At 34.7% G+C, this 20,055-nt stretch overlaps 42 non-coding genes across 42 annotated transcripts; all 42 read right to left on the bottom strand.

The window, feature by feature from the left end:
* Positions 1-297: 297 nt before the first annotated feature.
* TRNAA-AGC lies at positions 298-370 on the bottom strand. The gene has a single exon. It is a non-coding gene; the product is annotated as a tRNA-Ala (tRNA).
* A 90-nt stretch (positions 371-460) lies between these two features.
* Positions 461-533, bottom strand: TRNAA-UGC. The gene has a single exon. It is a non-coding gene; the product is annotated as a tRNA-Ala (tRNA).
* Positions 534-697: 164 nt separating this feature from the next.
* TRNAA-UGC lies at positions 698-770 on the bottom strand. The gene has a single exon. It is a non-coding gene; the product is annotated as a tRNA-Ala (tRNA).
* A 90-nt stretch (positions 771-860) lies between these two features.
* On the bottom strand, positions 861-933 carry TRNAA-AGC. Its single transcript has one exon. It is a non-coding gene; the product is annotated as a tRNA-Ala (tRNA).
* A 429-nt stretch (positions 934-1,362) lies between these two features.
* TRNAA-AGC lies at positions 1,363-1,435 on the bottom strand. Its single transcript has one exon. It is a non-coding gene; the product is annotated as a tRNA-Ala (tRNA).
* Positions 1,436-1,557: 122 nt separating this feature from the next.
* On the bottom strand, positions 1,558-1,630 carry TRNAA-AGC. The gene has a single exon. It is a non-coding gene; the product is annotated as a tRNA-Ala (tRNA).
* Positions 1,631-2,121: 491 nt separating this feature from the next.
* On the bottom strand, positions 2,122-2,194 carry TRNAA-AGC. The gene has a single exon. It is a non-coding gene; the product is annotated as a tRNA-Ala (tRNA).
* Positions 2,195-2,792: 598 nt separating this feature from the next.
* TRNAA-UGC lies at positions 2,793-2,865 on the bottom strand. Its single transcript has one exon. It is a non-coding gene; the product is annotated as a tRNA-Ala (tRNA).
* A 253-nt stretch (positions 2,866-3,118) lies between these two features.
* On the bottom strand, positions 3,119-3,191 carry TRNAA-UGC. Its single transcript has one exon. It is a non-coding gene; the product is annotated as a tRNA-Ala (tRNA).
* A 433-nt stretch (positions 3,192-3,624) lies between these two features.
* On the bottom strand, positions 3,625-3,697 carry TRNAA-AGC. The gene has a single exon. It is a non-coding gene; the product is annotated as a tRNA-Ala (tRNA).
* A 90-nt stretch (positions 3,698-3,787) lies between these two features.
* Positions 3,788-3,860, bottom strand: TRNAA-UGC. The gene has a single exon. It is a non-coding gene; the product is annotated as a tRNA-Ala (tRNA).
* A 164-nt stretch (positions 3,861-4,024) lies between these two features.
* Positions 4,025-4,097, bottom strand: TRNAA-AGC. The gene has a single exon. It is a non-coding gene; the product is annotated as a tRNA-Ala (tRNA).
* A 90-nt stretch (positions 4,098-4,187) lies between these two features.
* TRNAA-UGC lies at positions 4,188-4,260 on the bottom strand. The gene has a single exon. It is a non-coding gene; the product is annotated as a tRNA-Ala (tRNA).
* A 412-nt stretch (positions 4,261-4,672) lies between these two features.
* TRNAA-UGC lies at positions 4,673-4,745 on the bottom strand. The gene has a single exon. It is a non-coding gene; the product is annotated as a tRNA-Ala (tRNA).
* A 122-nt stretch (positions 4,746-4,867) lies between these two features.
* On the bottom strand, positions 4,868-4,940 carry TRNAA-AGC. Its single transcript has one exon. It is a non-coding gene; the product is annotated as a tRNA-Ala (tRNA).
* Positions 4,941-6,109: 1,169 nt separating this feature from the next.
* Positions 6,110-6,182, bottom strand: TRNAA-UGC. Its single transcript has one exon. It is a non-coding gene; the product is annotated as a tRNA-Ala (tRNA).
* Positions 6,183-6,273: 91 nt separating this feature from the next.
* Positions 6,274-6,346, bottom strand: TRNAA-AGC. Its single transcript has one exon. It is a non-coding gene; the product is annotated as a tRNA-Ala (tRNA).
* Positions 6,347-6,776: 430 nt separating this feature from the next.
* TRNAA-UGC lies at positions 6,777-6,849 on the bottom strand. The gene has a single exon. It is a non-coding gene; the product is annotated as a tRNA-Ala (tRNA).
* Positions 6,850-6,939: 90 nt separating this feature from the next.
* Positions 6,940-7,012, bottom strand: TRNAA-UGC. The gene has a single exon. It is a non-coding gene; the product is annotated as a tRNA-Ala (tRNA).
* A 1,672-nt stretch (positions 7,013-8,684) lies between these two features.
* On the bottom strand, positions 8,685-8,757 carry TRNAA-AGC. Its single transcript has one exon. It is a non-coding gene; the product is annotated as a tRNA-Ala (tRNA).
* A 256-nt stretch (positions 8,758-9,013) lies between these two features.
* Positions 9,014-9,086, bottom strand: TRNAA-UGC. Its single transcript has one exon. It is a non-coding gene; the product is annotated as a tRNA-Ala (tRNA).
* Positions 9,087-9,178: 92 nt separating this feature from the next.
* Positions 9,179-9,251, bottom strand: TRNAA-UGC. The gene has a single exon. It is a non-coding gene; the product is annotated as a tRNA-Ala (tRNA).
* Positions 9,252-9,331: 80 nt separating this feature from the next.
* Positions 9,332-9,404, bottom strand: TRNAA-AGC. The gene has a single exon. It is a non-coding gene; the product is annotated as a tRNA-Ala (tRNA).
* A 90-nt stretch (positions 9,405-9,494) lies between these two features.
* On the bottom strand, positions 9,495-9,567 carry TRNAA-UGC. The gene has a single exon. It is a non-coding gene; the product is annotated as a tRNA-Ala (tRNA).
* A 90-nt stretch (positions 9,568-9,657) lies between these two features.
* TRNAA-UGC lies at positions 9,658-9,730 on the bottom strand. The gene has a single exon. It is a non-coding gene; the product is annotated as a tRNA-Ala (tRNA).
* A 91-nt stretch (positions 9,731-9,821) lies between these two features.
* Positions 9,822-9,894, bottom strand: TRNAA-UGC. The gene has a single exon. It is a non-coding gene; the product is annotated as a tRNA-Ala (tRNA).
* Positions 9,895-9,984: 90 nt separating this feature from the next.
* On the bottom strand, positions 9,985-10,057 carry TRNAA-AGC. The gene has a single exon. It is a non-coding gene; the product is annotated as a tRNA-Ala (tRNA).
* Positions 10,058-10,490: 433 nt separating this feature from the next.
* On the bottom strand, positions 10,491-10,563 carry TRNAA-AGC. Its single transcript has one exon. It is a non-coding gene; the product is annotated as a tRNA-Ala (tRNA).
* A 122-nt stretch (positions 10,564-10,685) lies between these two features.
* Positions 10,686-10,758, bottom strand: TRNAA-AGC. Its single transcript has one exon. It is a non-coding gene; the product is annotated as a tRNA-Ala (tRNA).
* A 595-nt stretch (positions 10,759-11,353) lies between these two features.
* Positions 11,354-11,426, bottom strand: TRNAA-UGC. The gene has a single exon. It is a non-coding gene; the product is annotated as a tRNA-Ala (tRNA).
* Positions 11,427-11,518: 92 nt separating this feature from the next.
* On the bottom strand, positions 11,519-11,591 carry TRNAA-AGC. Its single transcript has one exon. It is a non-coding gene; the product is annotated as a tRNA-Ala (tRNA).
* A 760-nt stretch (positions 11,592-12,351) lies between these two features.
* On the bottom strand, positions 12,352-12,424 carry TRNAA-AGC. The gene has a single exon. It is a non-coding gene; the product is annotated as a tRNA-Ala (tRNA).
* A 466-nt stretch (positions 12,425-12,890) lies between these two features.
* On the bottom strand, positions 12,891-12,963 carry TRNAA-AGC. The gene has a single exon. It is a non-coding gene; the product is annotated as a tRNA-Ala (tRNA).
* Positions 12,964-13,042: 79 nt separating this feature from the next.
* TRNAA-UGC lies at positions 13,043-13,115 on the bottom strand. Its single transcript has one exon. It is a non-coding gene; the product is annotated as a tRNA-Ala (tRNA).
* A 235-nt stretch (positions 13,116-13,350) lies between these two features.
* On the bottom strand, positions 13,351-13,423 carry TRNAA-UGC. The gene has a single exon. It is a non-coding gene; the product is annotated as a tRNA-Ala (tRNA).
* Positions 13,424-14,726: 1,303 nt separating this feature from the next.
* Positions 14,727-14,799, bottom strand: TRNAA-AGC. Its single transcript has one exon. It is a non-coding gene; the product is annotated as a tRNA-Ala (tRNA).
* A 2,938-nt stretch (positions 14,800-17,737) lies between these two features.
* On the bottom strand, positions 17,738-17,810 carry TRNAA-AGC. Its single transcript has one exon. It is a non-coding gene; the product is annotated as a tRNA-Ala (tRNA).
* Positions 17,811-17,883: 73 nt separating this feature from the next.
* On the bottom strand, positions 17,884-17,956 carry TRNAA-AGC. The gene has a single exon. It is a non-coding gene; the product is annotated as a tRNA-Ala (tRNA).
* Positions 17,957-18,547: 591 nt separating this feature from the next.
* On the bottom strand, positions 18,548-18,620 carry TRNAA-AGC. Its single transcript has one exon. It is a non-coding gene; the product is annotated as a tRNA-Ala (tRNA).
* A 73-nt stretch (positions 18,621-18,693) lies between these two features.
* Positions 18,694-18,766, bottom strand: TRNAA-AGC. Its single transcript has one exon. It is a non-coding gene; the product is annotated as a tRNA-Ala (tRNA).
* A 516-nt stretch (positions 18,767-19,282) lies between these two features.
* Positions 19,283-19,355, bottom strand: TRNAA-AGC. Its single transcript has one exon. It is a non-coding gene; the product is annotated as a tRNA-Ala (tRNA).
* Positions 19,356-19,435: 80 nt separating this feature from the next.
* TRNAA-UGC lies at positions 19,436-19,508 on the bottom strand. Its single transcript has one exon. It is a non-coding gene; the product is annotated as a tRNA-Ala (tRNA).
* Between the last annotated feature and the right edge of the window lie 547 nt (positions 19,509-20,055).

The raw sequence follows: 20,055 nt of genomic DNA, 5'->3' as shown, positions 1-20,055 counted from the left end.
ACCATGCATTGGCATCACAATTTATAATTTTCCGATGCAGACTTTTCAGAATTCTCCATATTAAGTAGTTTATGAAAATTGAAATATAATACCATCAATCAGTATAACAATGCAATATTATTGATTTTAATAATATATGATATAAAATGATAATGAATTTTCAATAAAAATTATGAATGATATGTAAAAATGGAAATGAATTTGGCAATAAAAACGATAAAGATTGTTTATTTAAAACGGGTTCTGGAAATAGAAAAAATGATAAAAAAAATAACAAGTGGATGCAAAGCATAATATTGGAGAACCCGGGCATCGATCCCGGTACCTCTCACATGCTAAGCGAGCGCTCTACCATCTGAGCTAGCTCCCCCTACTTTAATACATACGAAAGTTTATATTTTACTCATTAAAATGGTAAAAGTGGGTAAAATAAATACAATCTGTTAAAAAAATTTCGTATTGGAGAACCCGGGCATCGATCCCGGTACCTCTCGCATGCAAAGCGAGCGCTCTACCATCTGAGCTAGCTCCCCTTTCCTTTATGCATAAGAAACTTTATATTTTACTCATTAAATTCTCGAATAAATACTATTTGTTAAAAAAGTTTCGTATTGGAGAACCAATAACACAGATGAGACTTTATATTTTAGTTAATATATTCTCAAATGAATACAATTTGATAAAAAAAGTTTCGTATTGGAGAACCCGGGCATCGATCCCGGTACCTCTCGCATGCAAAGCGAGCGCTCTACCATCTGAGCTAGCTCCCCTTACTTTAATACACAAGAGACTTTATATCTTACTCATTAAAATGGTAAAAGGGGGTAAAATAAATACAATCTGTTAAAAAAATACAATATTGGAGAACCCGGGCATCGATCCCGGTACCTCTCGCATGCTAAGCGAGCGCTCTACCATCTGAGCTAGCTCCCCTTACTTGGATAACTGATAAGACAAAACCATACTTATTTATTTTCTATGTTCAGTATTTTTATGAAGTAGATCAAACTATCGTCCTCATTTTACACTTGTAATAACCATGATAATTGTACTTCAGGCATGTTCACCATGTATTGGCATCAAAATTTATAATTTTCCGATGCAGACTTTTCAGAATTCTCCATATTAAGTAGTTTATGAAAATTGAAATATATTACCATCAATCAGTATAACAATGCAATATTATTGATTTTAATAATATATGATATATAATGATAATGAATTTTCAATAAAAATTATGAATGATATGTAAAAATGGAAATGAATTTGGCAATAAAAACGATAAAGTTTGTTTATTTAAAACGGGTTCTGGAAATAGAAAAAATGATAAAAAAAATAACAAGTGGATGCAAAGCATAATATTGGAGAACCCGGGCATCGATCCCGGTACCTCTCGCATGCTAAGCGAGCGCTCTACCATCTGAGCTAGTTCCCCTTACTTTAATACAAAAGAGACTTTATATCTTACTGTGAGCTAGTTCCCCTTACTTCAATAACTTTTATATTTTACTTAAAATATTCTCAAATAAATACAATTTGTTAAAAAAAGTTTTGTATTGGAGAACCCGGGCATCGATCCCGGTACCTCTCGCATGCTAAGCGAGCGCTCTACCATCTGAGCTAGCTCCCCTTACTTGGATAACTAATAAGACAAAACCATACTTATTTATTTTCTATGTTGAATATTTTTATGAAGTAGATCAAACTATCGTCCTCATTTTACACTTGTAATAACCATGATAATTGTACTTCAGGCATGTTCACCATGCATTGGCATCACAATCTATAATTTCCGATGCAGACTTTTCAGAATTTTCCATATTAAGTAGTTTATGAAAAATGAAATACAATACCATAAGCAGTATAACAATAGCTCCCCTTACTTTAATGCATACGAGACCTTATATTTTACTCATTAAATTCTCAAATAAATGCTATTTGTTAAAAAAAGTTTCGTGTTGGAGAACCCTGGCATCGATCCCGGTAACTCTCGCATGCTAAGCTAGCGCTCTAACATCTGAGCTAGTTCCCCTTACTTTAATAAAAAAGCGACTTTTTATCTTACTCATTAATATGGTAAAAGGGGGTAAAATAAATGCAATCTGTTAAAAAATATAATATTGGAGAACCCGGGCATCGATCCCGGTACCTCTCGCATGCTAAGCGAGCGCTCTACCATCTGAGCTAGCTCCCCTTACTTGGCTGACCGATAAGACAAAACCATATTTATTTATTTTCTATATGTTCAGTATTTTTATGAAGTAGATCAAACTATCGTCCTTATTTTACACTTGTAATAACCATGATAACTGTACTTCAGGCATGTTCACCATGCATTGGCATCACAATCTATAATTTCCCGATGCAGATTTTTCAGAATTCTCCATATTAAGTAGTTTATGAAAAATGAAATATAATACCATCAATCAGTATAACAATGCAATATTATTGATTTCAATAATGAATGATATATAATGATAATGAATTTTGCAATAAAAATTATGAATGATATGTAAAAATGAAAATGAATTTTGCAATAAAAACGATAAAGATTGTTTATCTAAAACGGGTTCTGGAAATAGGAAAAATTGATAAAAAGATAATAACAAGTGGATGCAAAGCATAATATATGAGAACCCGGGCATCGATCCCGGTACCTCTCACATGCAAAGCGAGCGCTCTACCATCTGAGCTAGCTCCCCTTACTTTAATACACAAGAGACTTTATATCTTTATCATTAAAATGGTAAAAGGGGGTAAAATAAATACAAATTGATAATAAAATACAATATTGGAGAACCCGGGCATCGATCCCGGTACCTCTCGCATGCAAAGCGAGCGCTCTACCATCTGAGCTAGCTCCCCTTACTTTAATACACAAGAGACTTTATATCTTTATCATTAAAATGGTAAAAGGGGGTAAAATAAATACAATCTGATAATAAAATACAATATTGGAGAACCCGGGCATCGATCCCGGTACCTCTCGCATGCAAAGCGAGCGTTCTAACATCTGAGCTAGCTCCCCTTACTTTAATGGATAAGAGACTTTATATCTTACTCATTAAAATGGTAAAAGGGGGTAAAATAAATACAATTTGTTAAAAAAATATAATATTGGAGAACCCGGGCATCGATCCCGGTACCTCTCGCATGCAAAGCGAGCGCTCTACCATCTGAGCTAGCTCCCCTTACTTGGATAACTAATAAGACAAAACCATACTTATTTATTTTCTATGTTGAGTATTTTTATGAAGTAGATCAAACTATCGTCCTCATTTTACACTTGTAATAACCATGATAATTGTACTTCAGGCATGTTCACCATGCATTGGCATCACACTCTATAATTTTCAGATGCAAACTTTTCAGAATTCTTAATAATAAGCAGTTTATGAAAAAAATGAAATACAATACCATAAGCAGTATAACAATGCAACATTTTTTATCTCAATAATAAATGATATATAATGATAATGAATTTTGCAATAAACATTATAAATGATATGTAATAATGAAATTGAATTTAGCAATAAAAACGATAAAGATTGTTATCTAAAACGGGTTCTGGAAATAGGAAAAAATGATAAAAAAAAAATAACAAGTGGATGCAAAGCATAACATTGGAGAACCCGGGCATCGATCCCGGTACCTCTCACATGCTAAGCGAGCGCTCTACCATCTGAGCTAGCTCCCCCTACTTTAATACATACGAAAGTTTATATTTTACTCATTAAAATGGTAAAAGTGGGTAAAATAAATACAATCTGTTAAAAAAATTTCGTTTTGGAGAACCCGGGCATCGATCCCGGTACCTCTCGCATGCAAAGCGAGCGCTCTACCATCTGAGCTAGCTCCCCTTTCCTTTATGCATAAGAAACTTTATATTTTACTCATTAAATTCTCGAATAAATACTATTTGTTAAAAAAGTTTCGTATTGGAGAACCAATAACACAGATGAGACTTTATATTTTAGTTAATATATTCTCAAATGAATACAATTTGATAAAAAAAGTTTCGTATTGGAGAACCCGGGCATCGATCCCGGTACCTCTCGCATGCTAAGCGAGCGCTCTACCATCTGAGCTAGCTCCCCTTACTTTAATACAAAAGAGACTTTATATCTTACTCATTAAAATGGTAAAAGGGGGTAAAATAAATACAATCTGTTAAAAAAATACAATATTGGAGAACCCGGGCATCGATCCCGGTACCTCTCGCATGCAAAGCGAGCGCTCTACCATCTGAGCTAGCTCCCCTTACTTGGATAACTAATAAGACAAAACCATACTTATTTATTTTCTATGTTGAATATTTTCATGAAGTAGATCAAACTATCGTCCTCATTTTACACTTGTAATAACCATAATAACTCTACTTTAGGCATGTTTACCACGCATTGGCATCACAATCTATAATTTTCAGATGCAAACTTTTCAGAATTCTCCATAATAAGTAGCTTATGAAAAATGAAGTACAATACCATAAGCAGTAGAACAGTGCAACATTATTGATTTTAGTGATAAATGAAATATAATGATAATGAATTTTGCAATAAAAATTATGAATGATCTGTAAAATGAAAATGAAAAAAATTGTTATCTAAAACGGGTTCTGGAAATGGATAAAAAATGATAAAAAATAATAATAAGTGGATGCACAGCATAATATTGGAGAACCCGGGCATCGATCCCGGTACCTCTCGCATGCAAAGCGAGCGCTCTACCATCTGAGCTAGTTCCCCTTACTTTAATACAAAAGAGACTTTATATCTTACTGTGAGCTAGTTCCCCTTACTTCAATAACTTTTATGTTTTACTTAAAATATTCTCAAATAAATACAATTTGTTAAAAAAAGTTTTGTATTGGAGAACCCGGGCATCGATCCCGGTACCTCTCGCATGCTAAGCGAGCGCTCTACCATCTGAGCTAGCTCCCCTTACTTGGATAACTAATAAGACAAAACCATACTTATTTATTTTCTATGTTGAATATTTTTATGAAGTAGATCAAACTATCGTCCTCATTTTACACTTGTAATAACGATGATAATTGTACTTCAGGCATGTTCACCATGCATTGGCATCACAATCTATAATTTTCCGATGCAGACTTTTCAGAATTTTCCATATTATAATAAGTAGTTTATGAAAAATGAAATACAATACCATAAGCAGTATAACAATAGCTCCCCTTACTTTAATGCATACGAAACCTTATATTTTACTCATTAAATTCTCAAATAAATGCTATTTGTTAAAAAAAGTTTCGTGTTGGAGAACCCGGGCATCGATCCCGGTAACTCTCGCATGCTAAGCTAGCGCTCTAACATCTGAGCTAGTTCCCCTTACTTTAATAAAAAAGCGACTTTTTATCTTACTCATTAATATGGTAAAAGGGGGTAAAATAAATGCAATCTGTTAAAAAAGTTTTGTATTGGAAACCCGGGCATCGATCCCGGTACCTCTCGCATGCTAAGCGAGCGCTCTACCATATGAGTTAGCTCCCCTTACTTGGATGACCGATAAGACAAAACCATATTTATTTATTTTCTATATGTTCAGTATTTTTATGAAGTAGATCAAACTATCGTCCTTATTTTACACTTGTAATAACCATGATAACTGTACTTCAGGCATGTTCACCATGCATTGGCATCACAATCTATAATTTTCCGATGCAGACTTTTCAGAATTCTCCATATTAAGTATTTTATGAAAAATGAAATATAATACCATCAATCAGCATAACAATGCAATATTATTGATTTCAATAATAAATGATATCTAATGATAATGAATTTTGCAATAAAAATTATGAAGGATATGTAAAAATGAAAATGAATTTCGCAATAAAAACGATAAAGATTTTTTTATCTAAAACGGGTTCTGGAAAAAGGAAAAATTGATAAAAAAATAATAACAAATGGATGCAAAGCATAATATATGAGAACCCGGGCATCGATCCCGGTACCTCTCACATGCAAAGCGAGCGCTCTACCATCTGAGCTAGCTCCCCTTACTTTAATACACAAGATACTTTATATCTTTATCATTAAAATGGTAAAAGGGGGTAAAATAAATACAAATTGATAATAAAATACAATATTGGAGAACCCGGGCATCGATCCCGGTACCTCTCGCATGCAAAGCGAGCGCTCTACCATCTGAGCTAGCTCCCCTTACTTTAATACACAAGAGACTTTATATCTTACTCATTAAAATGGTAAAAGGGGGTAAAATAAATGCAATCTGTTAAAAAAAGTTTCGTATTGGAGAACCCGGGCATCGATCCCGGTACCTCTCGCATGCTAAGCGAGCGCTCTACCATCTGAGCTAGCTCCCCTTACTTGGATAACTAATAAGACAAAACCATACTTATTTATTTTCTATGTTGAATATTTTTATGAAGTAGATCAAACTATCGTCCTCATTTTACACTTGTAATAACCATGATAATTGTACTTCAGGCATGTTCACCATGCATTGGCATCACAATCTATAATTTTCCGATGCAGACTTTTCAGAATTCTCCATATTAAGTAGTTTATGAAAAAATGAAATACAATACCATAAGCAGTATAACAATGCAACATTTTTTATCTCAATAATAAATGATATATAATGATAATGAATTTTGCAATAAACATTATAAATGATATGTAATAATGAAATTGAATTTAGCAATAAAAACGATAAAGATTGTTATCTAAAACGGGTTCTGGAAATAGAAAAAATGATAAAAAATAATAACAAGTGGATGCAAAGTATAATATTGGAGAACCCGGGCATCGATCCCGGTACCTCTCGCATGCAAAGCGAGCGCTCTACCATCTGAGCTAGCTCCCCTTACTTTAATACAAAAGAGACTTTATATCTTACTCATTAAAATGGTAAAAGGGGGTAAAATAAATACAATATGTAAAAAAAATACAATATTGGAGAACCCGGGCATCGATCCCGGTACCTCTCGCATGCAAAGCGAGCGCTCTACCATCTGAGCTAGCTCCCCTTACTTGGATAACTAATAAGACAAAACCATACTTATTTATTTTCTATGTTGAATATTTTTATGAAGTAGATCAAACTATCGTCCTCATTTTACACTTGTAATAACCATAATAACTCTACTTTAGGCATGTTTACCACGCATTGGCATCACAATCTATAATTTTCAGATGCAAACTTTTCAGAATTCTCCATAATAAGTAGCTTATGAAAAATGAAGTACAATACCATAAGCAGTAGAACAGTGCAACATTATTGATTTTAGTGATAAATGAAATATAATGATAATGAATTTTGCAATAAAAATTATGAATGATCTGTAAAATGAAAATGAAAAAAATTGTTATCTAAAACGGGTTCTGGAAATGGATAAAAAATGATAAAAAATAATAATAAGTGGATGCAAAGCATAATATTGGAGAACCCGGGCATTGATCCCGGTACCTCTCGCATGCTGAGCGAGCGCTCCTCCATCTGAGCTAGCTCCCCTTACTTTAATTCAAATGAGACTTTATATCTTACTCATTAAAATGGTAAAAGGGGGTTAAATAAATACAATCTGTTAAAAAATTACAATATTGGAAAACGCGGGCATCGATCCCGGTACCTCTCGCATGGAAAGCGAGCGCTCTACCATGTGAGCTAGCTCCCCTTACTTGGATAACTAATAAGACAAAACCATACTTATTTATTTTCTATCCCTCTCCCTTTTTTTTTCTTCTCATCTCTCTCCTTCTCTCACTTTCCCTCTCACTCCCTCTCTTTCTCTCTCTCTCTCTCTCTCCCTCCTCTACTATTTCCCTTCTCATCCATCCATGCTATCTTGTCAGCTCATCTAGTCGTCTGGATGTATAAGTAATTGGGGGATTTTTGTAAAGAAGTAAATATGCCAGTAATGCAATATCTCATTCACAAAACTTCGTATTGCACTCCCTTACTTCTTCTCATTCCTCTTCTTCTTCTTTTTCCTTCTCCTTTTCTGCCTTCTCCTTTTATCCTGTTTCCCCCTTCTTTCCATTCTTCACACTTTTTCCACCTCTTATTTCCCTTCATACAGTTCACTCTTTCTATCTCCCCTCTATCCTCTCTTCATTTCAGTTGTAAGGGAGTGTGCTTGATCTATTTCATTTTTTTCCTGCAATCACCATGTATAATCGTTTCATGTAAATTTGATTGTGATATGTTATATATTGTGTATCTGTATTTTTTATTAGTCCTGTACTTCGTCCTAAAAAAACGAGTAACCTGGACTTATTTTCATTGTTTGTAACTTCCCTTTGTTTTGTTTTGAATAAAGGTGATATTAAAAAAAAAAAAAAAATTCATGAAGTAGATCAAACTATCGTCCTCATTTTACACTTGTAATAACCATAATAACTCTACTTTAGGCATGTTTACCACGCATTGGCATCACAATCTATAATTTTCAGATGCAAACTTTTCAGAATTCTCCATAATAAGTAGCTTATGAAAAATGAAGTACAATACCATAAGCAGTATAACAGTGCAACATTATTGATTTTAGTGATAAATGAAATATAATGATAATGAATTTTGCAATAAAAATTATGAATGATCTGTAAAATGAAAATGAAAAAAATTGTTATCTTAAACGGGTTCTGGAAATGGATAAAAAATGATAAAAAATAATAATAAGTGGATGCAAAGCATAATATTGGAGAACCCGGGCATTGATCCCGGTACCTCTCGCATGCTAAGCGAGCGCTTTACCATCTGAGCTAGCTCCCCTTACTTTGATACAAAAGTAACTTTATATCTTACTCATTAAAATGGTAAAAGGGGGTAAAATAAATACAATCTGTTAAAAAAATATATAATATTGGAGAACCCGGGCATCGATCCCGGTACCTCTCGCATGCTAAGCGAGCGTTCTAACATCTGAGCTAGCTCCCCTTACTTTAATACAAAAGAGACTTTATATCTTACTCATTAAAATGGTAAAAGGGGGTAAAATAAATACAATCTGTTAAAAAATATATAATATTGGAGAACCCGGGCATCGATCCCGGTACCTCTCGCATGCAAAGCGAGCGCTCTACCATCTGAGCTAGCTCCCCTTACTTTAATACAAAAGAGACTTTATATCTTACTCATTAAAATGGTAAAAGGGGGTAAAATAAATACAATCTGTAAAAATAAAATATAATATTGGAGAACCCGGGCATCGATCCCGGTACCTCTCGCATGCAAAGCGAGCGCTCTACCATCTGAGCTAGCTCCCCTTACTTTAATGCATACGAAACTTTATATTTTACTCATTAAATTCTCAAATAAATACTATTTGTTAAAAAAAGTTTCGTATTGGAGAACCCGGGCATCGATCCCGGTACCTCTCGCATGCTAAGCGAGCGCTCTACCATCTGAGCTAGCTCCCCTTACTTTAATGCATAAAAGACTTTATATCTTACTCATTAAAATGGTAAAAGGGGGTAAAATAAATACAATCTGTTAAAAAAATACAATATTGGAGAACCCGGGCATCGATCCCGGTACCTCTCGCATGCAAAGCGAGCGCTCTACCATCTGAGCTAGCTCCCCTTACTTTAATGCAAAAGAGTATTTATATCTTACTCATTAAAATGGTAAAAGTGGGTAAAATAAATACAATCTGTAAAAAAAATATAATATTGGAGAACCCGGGCATCGATCCCGGTACCTCTCGCATGCAAAGCGAGCGCTCTACCATCTGAGCTAGCTCCCCTTACTTTAATGCATAAGAGACTTTATATCTTACTCATTAAAATGGTAAAAGGGGGTAAAATAAATACAATCTGTTAAAAAAAGTTTCGTATTGGAGAACCCGGGCATCGATCCCGGTACCTCTCGCATGCAAAGCGAGCGCTCTACCATCTGAGCTAGCTCCCCTTACTTTAATGCACAAGAGACTTTATATCTTACTCATTAAAATGGTAAAAGGGGGTAAAATAAATACAATCTGTTAAAAAAATACAATATTGGAGAACCCGGGCATCGATCCCGGTACCTCTCGCATGCTAAGCGAGCGCTCTACCATCTGAGCTAGCTCCCCTTACTTGGATAACTGATAAGACAAAACCATACTTATTTATTTTCTATGTTGAGTATTTTTATGAAGTAGATCAAACTATCGTCCTCATTTTACACTTGTAATAACCATGATAATTGTACTTCAGGCATGTTCACCATGCATTGGCATCACAATCTATAATTTTCCGATGCAGACTTTTCAGAATTCTCCATATTAAGTAGTTTATGAAAATTGAAATATAATACCATCAATCAGTATAACAATGCAATATTATTGATTTTAATAATATATGATATATAATGATAATGAATTTTCAATAAAAATTATGAATGATATGTAAAAATGGAAATGAATTTGGCAATAAAAACGATAAAGATTGTTTATTTAAAACGGGTTCTGGAAATAGGAAAAAATGATAAAAAAAATAATAACAAGTGGATGCAAAGCATAATATTGGAGAACCCGGGCATCGATCCCGGTACCTCTCGCATGCTAAGCGAGCGCTCTACCATCTGAGCTAGTTCCCCTTACTTTAATACAAAAGAGACTTTATATCTTACTGTGAGCTAGTTCCCCTTACTTCAATAACTTTTATGTTTTACTTAAAATATTCTCAAATAAATACAATTTGTTAAAAAAAGTTTTGTATTGGAGAACCCGGGCATCGATCCCGGTACCTCTCGCATGCTAAGCGAACGCTCTACCATCTGAGCTAGCTCCCCTTACTTGGATAATTAATAAGACAAAACCATACTGATTTATTTTCTATGTTGAGTATTTTTATGAAGTAGATCAAACTATCGTCTTTATTTTGCACTTGTAATAACCATGACAATTGTACTTCAGGCATTTCACCACACATTGGCATCACAATCTATACTTTTCCGATGCAGACTTTTCAGAATTCTCCATAATAAGTACTTTATGAAAAATGAAATACAATACCATCTGCAGTATAACAATGCAATATTATTGATTTCAATAATAAATGATTTATAATGATAATGAATTTTGCAATAAACATTGTAAATGATATGTAATAATGAAATTGAATTTAGCAATAAAAACGATAACGATTGTTATCTAAAACGGGTTCTGGAAATAGAAAAAAAATTGATAGAAAATTAAGAACAAGCGGATCCAAAGCATTATATTGGAGAACCCGACCATCGATCCCGGTACCTCTCGCATGCTAAGCGAGCGCTCTACCATCTGAGCTAGCTCCCCTTACTTTAATACAAAAGAGACTTTATATCTTACTCATTAAAATGGTAAAAGGGGGTAAAATAAATACAATCTGTTAAAAAAATACAATATTGGAGAACCCGGGCATCGATCCCGGTACCTCTCGCATGCAAAGCGAGCGCTCTACCATCTGAGCTAGCTCCCCTTACTTTAATACAAAAGAGACTTTATATCTTACTCATTGAAATGGTAAAAGGGGGTAAAATAAATACAATCTGTTAAAAAAAAGTTTCGTATTAGAGAACCCGGGCATCGATCCCGGTACCTCTCGCATGCTAAGCGAGCGCTCTACCATCTGAGCTAGCTCCCCTTACTTGGATAATTAATAAGACAAAACCATACTGATTTATTTTCTATGTTGAGTATTTTTATGAAGTAGATCAAACTATCGTCTTTATTTTGCACTTGTAATAACCATGACAATTGTACTTCAGGCATTTCACCACACATTGGCATCACAATCTATACTTTTCCGATGCAGACTTTTCAGAATTCTCCATAATAAGTACTTTATGAAAAATGAAATACAATACCATCTGCAGTATAACAATGCAACATTATTGATTTCAATAATAAATGATTTATAATGATAATGAATTTTGCAATAAACATTGTAAATGATATGTAATAATGAAATTGAATTTAGCAATAAAAACGATAACGATTGTTATCTAAAACGGGTTCTGGAAATAGAAAAAAAATTGATAGAAAATTAAGAACAAGCGGATCCAAAGCATTATATTGGAGAACCCGACCATCGATCCCGGTCCCTCTCGCATGCTAAGCGAGCGCTCTACCATCTGAGCTAGCTCCCCTTTCTTTAATACAAAAGAGACTTTATATCTTACTCATTAAAATGGTAAAAGGGGGTAAAATAAATACAATCTGTTGAAAAAATACAATATTGGAAAAACCGGGCATCGATCCCGGTATCTCTCGCATGCAAAGCGAGCGCTCTACCATCTGAGCTAGCTCCCCTTTCTTTAATACAAAAGAGACTTTATATCTTACTCATTGAAATGGTAAAAGGGGGTAAAATAAATACAATTTGTTAAAAAAAAGTTTCGTATTAGAGAACCCGGGCATCGATCCCGGTACCTCTCGCATGCTAAGCGAGCGCTCTACCATCTGAGCTAGCTCCCCTTACTTTAATACAAAAGAGACTTTATATCTTACTGTGAGCTAGTTCCCCTTACTTCAATAACATTTATGTTTTACTTAAAATATTCTCAAATAAATACAAGTTGTTAAAAAAATTCAATATTTGAAAACCCGGGCATCGATCCCGGTACCTCTCGCATGCTAAGCGAGCGCTCTACCATCTGAGCTAGCTCCCCTTACTTTAATACAAAAGAGACTTTATATCTTACTGTGAGCTAGTTCCCCTTACTTCAATAACTTTTATGTTTTACTTAAAATATTCTCAAATAAATACAAATTGTTAAAATAAATCGTATTGAAGAACCAGGACATCGATCCGGTACCTGTCGCATGCAAAGCGAGCGCTCTACCATCTGAGCTAGCTCCCCTTACTTTGATGCATACGAAACTTTATATTTTACTCATTAAATTCCCAAATCAATACTATTTGTTAAAAAAGGTTTTGTATTGGAGAACCCGGGCATCGATCCCGGTACCTCTCGCATGCTAAGCGAGCGCTCTACCATCTGAGCTAGCTCCCCTTACTTTAATACATACGAAAGCTTATATTTTACTCATTAAATTCTCAAATAAATACTATTTGTTAAAAAAGTTTTGTATTGGAGAACCCGGGCATCGATCCCGGTACCTCTCGCATGCAAAGCGAGCGCTCTACCATCTGAGCTAGCTCCCCTTACTTTAATGCATACGAAACTTTATATTTTACTCATTTAATTCCCAAATAAATACTATTTGTTAAAAAAGTTTTTGTATTGGAGAACCCGGGCATCGATCTCGGTACCTCTCGCATGCTAAGCGAGCGCTCTACCATCTGAGCTAGCTCCCCTTACTTTAATGCATACGAAACTTTATATTTTACTCATTAAATTCCCAAATAAATACTATTTGTTAAAAAAAAAGTTTTGTATTGGAGAATCCGGGCATCGATCCCGGTACCTCTCGCATGCAAAGCGAGCGCTCTACCATCTGAGCTAGCTCCCCTTACTTTAATGCATAAGAGACTTTATATTCTAGTCATTGAATACTCAAAATAATGCAAGTTGTTGAAAAAGTTTCGTTTTGGAGAGCCCTGGCATCGATTCCAGGGTTACACTTCGTAATTCCGAAGGTTCTTTATTCCGAAGGTTCGTAATTCCGAAACACGTAAATTGCCTTTACCTCGATGTTCGTTAATCCGAAAACGTAAAAGGGTTCGTTAATCCGAACATTTCTTGCGTTATTCCGAAGGTTCGACAATCCGAAAAAGAAAAAATGTTCGATGTTCCGAAGGTTCGTTAATCCGAAATAAGGTTCGTTCTTCCGAAGATTGGTTAATCCGAAAACGAAATTAGCTTCGTCGTTCCGAAGGTTCGTTAGTCCGAAAGCGAAATAAGGTTCGTTAATCATTTCGTTTTCGGACTAACGAACCTCATTTCGTTTTCGGATTAACGAACCTTCGGAACTACGGACCTCACTTCGTTTTTTGGACTAACGAACCTTTGGAATTACGAACCTCATTTCGTTTTCGGACTAACGAACCTTCGGAATTACGAACCTTCGGAATATCCGAACCTTCGGAACTACGAACGTATGCGGACCCCAGTATTTGTCGCATGCAAAGCGAGCGCTCTACAGTCTGAGCTATATTTCCCATAACTTTAGTTATGAAGAGGCTTTATATTTTAGTCAAGGTAAAGTCCACCCAAGAAAAATGTTGATTTGAATAGATAGACAAAATTCAAACTAGTATAATGCTGAAAATTTCAACAAAATTGGTGGTAAAATAAGAAAGCTATGTCATTTAAAGTTTCCCTTATTTTATCACCAAACAGTGATATGCACAACTCAGTGACACGCAAATGAGACAGTCGATAATATCCCTCACTTACTTGCTATTTCTCTTGGTTTTTTAATAACAATATTCAATTTTTTTACGGATTTTGACAATTCGGACCAATTTGACTGAACCATTTATAGTACCTCATATGTCTAGGGAGGAAAATTGTTTCATTTGAAAATGAGAAAAATGAAAATATTTCATATAATAAAATAAAAAAGAAATAGTGAGTAGATGCCGTCATCAGTCTCCTCATTTGCATACTGACAAGGATGTGCATATAACTGTTTTGTGAAAATGAGTGAAACTTAAAAAATGTCATAACTTTCTTATTTTACATCCGATTTTAATGTTATTTTCAGTGTTATGCTTGTTGGATTTATCTCTTTTTATTCAAATCAATTTTTAGTTGGAGTAGATTTGTCCTTTAAATCTAAAATAAATACAAATTGTTAAAAAAAATCGTATTGGAGAACCCGGGCATCGATCCCGGTACCTCTCGCATGCTAAGCGAGCGCTCTACCATCTGAGCTAGCTCCCCTTACTTTAATACAAAAGAGACTTTATATCTTACTGTGAGCTAGTTCCCCTTACTTCAATAACTTTTATATTTTACTTACTATTTTACTATTTTACTTAATATATTCTCAACTCACTACCTTGTCGATTTCATCAACTTCCTTGCGAAGAAAGCTGAAGCTCCAACCAACATTTTACTGTTGTCTGCACTGACTTTAAAAAGGCATTCGACCGTGTAAGCCATACAGTTGCCATCACGAAGCTGATTGACCTAGGTGTACAGCCTGCTGTCATTTCCTGGATATGCGACTTCCTGACGGAGCGCGAGTACAGCGTCCGTTTCCACAACACCTGTTCATCATGGCAACGCGTTGATGCCGGAGTGCCACAGGGCACACGTCTGGGCCCACTAATTTTCCTTGTTTTGATCGATGACCTTATGCGGGATCTATCGGTAAACCATTGGAAATATGTTGATGATATGTCTATTGCCTGTTCACGGAAAGCTAGTGACCACCAGGACAGATTGCTTGATGCTCTATCATATCTGGAAAATTGGTGCGAGGACAACTATGTTAAACTTAATGCCAAGAAGTGTGTCACATTTGAAGTATCATTTAGTAAAACCACTCGTTCACAACCTAACATTGAATTGTGTCAGGAAACGGTCCAGCAAGTGAATGACACCAAAATCCTTGGAATCACAATTCAGGATAATCTTAGATGGGATAAACATGTAGATGCTATTGTCTCTCGTGCAAATCGCCGTCTGTTCTTGTTGCGATCGTTGAAGCCATTTTCTTGCCCTCCTGATGACATGATATTAGTATTCACCGGTTTTATCAGACAAATTTTGGAATATGCATGTCAAGTTTGGCACAGTTCCCTCACCCAACAGCAGGCTAAGACCATCGAGGGCGTCCAGAAACGTGCTCTGCGAATCATCCTATCGAATCAGTACATATCATACCAAAATGCTCTTTCTGTGACAAATTTGCAGACGTTGTCCGAAAGAAGGGTTCAGTTGTGTCTTTCCTTTGCTCGCAGTGCTTTCAAGTTGAATGCAGTACATGGATGGTTTGCACCTGCTGAACATCGTCGAGAGCTTAGGAAACAACGTGTCTGTGTTGAACCAAGAAGTAGAACTACTAGAATGAAAAACAGTCCTGTTCCTTTTTTCCACAGACTGCTGAATGAATATGGACTGTAAATGAACAAGTGACACTTTCCTGATTGCATGACTTCGAGATTATTTTTTTTGTATTTAACAAGTTTTTACAATTTTTTGGCTTTTGACACTTTTTAAAAAAGAAAATTATGTCATCTCATGGTTTCGTCTTACCCTGCACACCTACTGGTCTCAAATGTATTGGAATATCAACTCTGGCGTAACTAGTTAACGTTTATATTTACATTATTTGGAAAATTGCTAAACCACAATTTGCGTACATAAAGGTTACATACATACTTATTTACCATATAATCAATGAAATGAAAAGCGAAACTACTGGGTTTTATATGGAATGTAAATTAAAACAATAATTAAAAAAATACAAGTTACCATTGACAATGCATTTATAATTAAATATTGGCGTTAATTGTAATTATATCTTATATAACTTTAATTTATTCATTGTATATGAGGTTTCCATTGCTTGATGACTTTATATACATGTAATACTTCTCGTTCCACCTCTCTCTCTCTCTTCGTGCAATATCTCACATAAATAAGCCTAGTCACTGGTGTAACTAATTTTAAGTGCAATTAGGGTCCATATATTTTGAAATTCTGTTTTATATAAATGCTAGTTTTCCCTATTTTATTAGTAGTAAAGTATTTTATCAATAATAAATGTAAAGTCCTAATGGTTTCCTCTGTACAATTTTGATAGTTTTAACTTTACTCATGATTTTTTATGAATCGAATCTAGTTTAATTTATGCCTTGTTATACCGAAGTAAGAACTTAGTATTTTTTTATATATAGATTTTTTTCATGTCAAGTATTTACAGGGTCATTTTCGTGGTGCACTTTGGATGATTGCATTCAAAGTTAATTTTCTACAGGTACCCCATTTGGGGTGCCTGGAAATGTATTCCTCCTTGCCGAAATTAAGTGCACTGCGAGAGTGACCCCTTAATTTTAATTTAAATTCCTATGTTAATACTTTATATTGCTTTTTGTCCTTGTAATTGTTTTAATCTGTAATTCATGTTCATTTCAGTTTTTACTGCGAGACATGATGTTTTTAATAAAATCCATTTATCTATCTATCTATCTAAATAAATACAAGTTGTAAAAAAAAAAGGTTCGTATTGGAGAACCCGGGCATCGATCCCGGTACCTCTCGCATGCTAAGCGAGCGCTCTACAATCTGAGCTAGCTCCCCTTACTTGGATAAGTAATAAGACAAAACCATACTTATTTATTTTCTACGTTGAGTATTTTTATGAAGTAGATCAAACTATCGTCCTCATTTTTCACTTAAATTTTAAACTTGTAATAACCATGATAACTGTACTCCAGGCATCACAATCTACAATTTTCTGATGTAGATTTTTTAGAATTCTCCATAATAAGTAGTTTATGAAAAATAAAATACAATACCAAGCCGTATAACAAAGCAACACCATTAATTCCCATAATTAATGATATATGATAATGAATTTTGCAATGAAAATTGTAAATGATATATAATAATGATATCGATTTTCGCAACGAAAATAATAAAGATCGTAATTCAAAACGGGTTCTGGATATGGAAAATTGCTAAAAAGTAAGAACAAGTGGATGAAAAGCATACTATTGGAAAACCCGGGCATTGATTCCGGTACCTCTCGCATGCAAAGCGAGCTCTCTACCATCTGACATGTCTGAACTAGTTCCCTTTACTTCAATAAATTTTATATTTTACTTAATATATTCTGAAATAAATACAATTTGTTAAAAAAGTTTCGTATTGGAGAATCCGGGCATCGATCCCGGTACCTCTCGCATGCTAAGCGAGCGCTCTACCATCTGAGCTAGCTCCCCTTACTTGGATAACTTTTATATTTTACTTAAAATATTCTCAAATAAATATAATTTGTTAAAAAAAGTTTCGTATTGGAGAACCCGGGCATCGATCCCGGTACCTCTCGCATGCTAAGCGAGCGCTCTACCATCTGAGCTAGCTCCCCTTACTTGGATAAGTAATAAGACAAAACCATACTTATTTATTTTCTATGTTCAGTATTTTTATGAAGTTGATCAAACTATCGTCCTCATTTTACACTTAGAAATTTACACTTGTAATAACCATGATAAATGTACTCCAGGCATCTTCACTACGCATTGGCATCACAATCTACAATTTTCTGATGTAGATTTTTTAGAATTCTCCATAATTAGTAGTTTATGAAAAATAAAATACAATACCAAGCCGTATAACAAAGCAACACCATTAATTCCCATAATTAATGATATATGATAATGAATTTTGCAATGAAAATTGTAAATGATATATAATAATGATATCGATTTTCGCAACGAAAATAATAAAGATCGTAATTCATAACGGGTTCTGGATATGGAAAATTGCTAAAAAGTAAGAACAAGTGGATGAAATGCATACTATTGGAAAACCCGGGCATTGATTCCGGTACCTCTCGCATGCAAAGCGAGCTCTCTACCATCTGACATGTCTGAACTAGTTCCCTTTACTTCAATAAATTTTATATTTTACTTAATATATTCTGAAATAAATACAATTTGTTAAAAAAGTTTCGTATTGGAGAACCCGGGCATCGATCCCGGTACCTCTCGCATGCTAAGCGAGCGCTCTACCATCTGAGCTAGCTCCCCTTACTTGGATAACTTTTATATTTTACTTAAAATATTCTCAAATAAATATAATTTGTTAAAAAAAGTTTCGTATTGGAGAACCCGGGCATCGATCCCGGTACCTCTCGCATGCTAAGCGAGCGCTCTACCATCTGAGCTAGCTCCCCTTACTTGGATAATTGATAAGACAAAACCATAGTTATTTATTTTCTATGTTCAGTTAAGTTGATGAAACTATCCTCCTCATTTTACACTTAAAATTACACTTGTAATAACCATGATAATTGTACTTCAGGCATGTTCACCACGCATTGGCATCACAATCTACAATTATTTTCTGATGTAGATTTTTCAGAATTCTCCATAATAAGTAGTTTATGAAAAATAAAATATAATACCAAGCCGTAATGCAATAATGTAATAATGATAATGATTTTCATAACGAATACAATACAGATCGTAATTAAAAATGGGTTTTTGATATGGAAAATTGCTAAAAATTAAGAACAAGTGGATGAAAAGCATACTATTGGAAAACCCGGGCATCGATCCCGGTACCTCTCGCACGCAATGCAAGCGCTCTACCATCTGAGCTAGATCCCCTTACTTTAATGGATAAGAGACTTTATATTTTACTCATTGAATTCCCAAATAAATACAATTTATTAAAAAAAGTTTCGTTTTGGAGAACCCGGGCATCGATCCCGGTACCTCTCGCATGCTAAGCGAGCGCTCTACCATCTGAGCTAGCTCCCCTTACTTTAATGCATAAGAGACTTTATATTTTACTCATTGAATTCCCAAATAAATACAATTTATTACAAAAAGTTTCGTTTTGGAGAACCCGGGCATCGATCCCGGTACCTCTCGCATGCAAAGCGAGCGCTCTACCATCTGAGCTAGCTCCCCTTACTGGTATATTTGATAAGACAAAACCATTGTTATTTATTTTCTACGTTCAGTATTTTTGGTTGATCAAACTATCGTCCTTATTTTACACTTAGAATTCATACTTGTAATAACCATGATAACTGTACTCGAACTGGTTGTTCTACATGAAATGTTTGTAAGCAACTTTGTCTTCGAGATTCAAATAATATAAAATATATATGATTCAACTTCAATCGGAAGGAAATATTGCGGAAATTGTGGGTTGTATTTTTTAATGATTGGAACATGTCAATGTTTGATTTACTGTGTTCCATTGAGACAGTTGATATGTGATTTACTACCTCTCTCTTTTAATCTGGAAAATTTCTTGTATCAGTTCAGACCACGAAATTTCTTACTCAGTAGAACTATGTTAACGATTTTTATTTTGGCGATATCGGTATTCTTTATGTCTAATCGAAGATGAATTGATTATGGAGATGCATGGGACATATGCATGTTTGGCAACTCTTGTCTTTAAAGATCTTGTGAAAAAAATATATATGAAGACAATAATGGCAGGCGT

The sequence above is a fragment of the Lytechinus variegatus genome, chromosome 13, assembly GCF_018143015.1.
Source record: "Lytechinus variegatus isolate NC3 chromosome 13, Lvar_3.0, whole genome shotgun sequence".
NCBI lineage: Eukaryota > Metazoa > Echinodermata > Echinoidea > Temnopleuroida > Toxopneustidae > Lytechinus > Lytechinus variegatus.
This window is presented reverse-complemented; position numbering and strand designations above follow the sequence as displayed.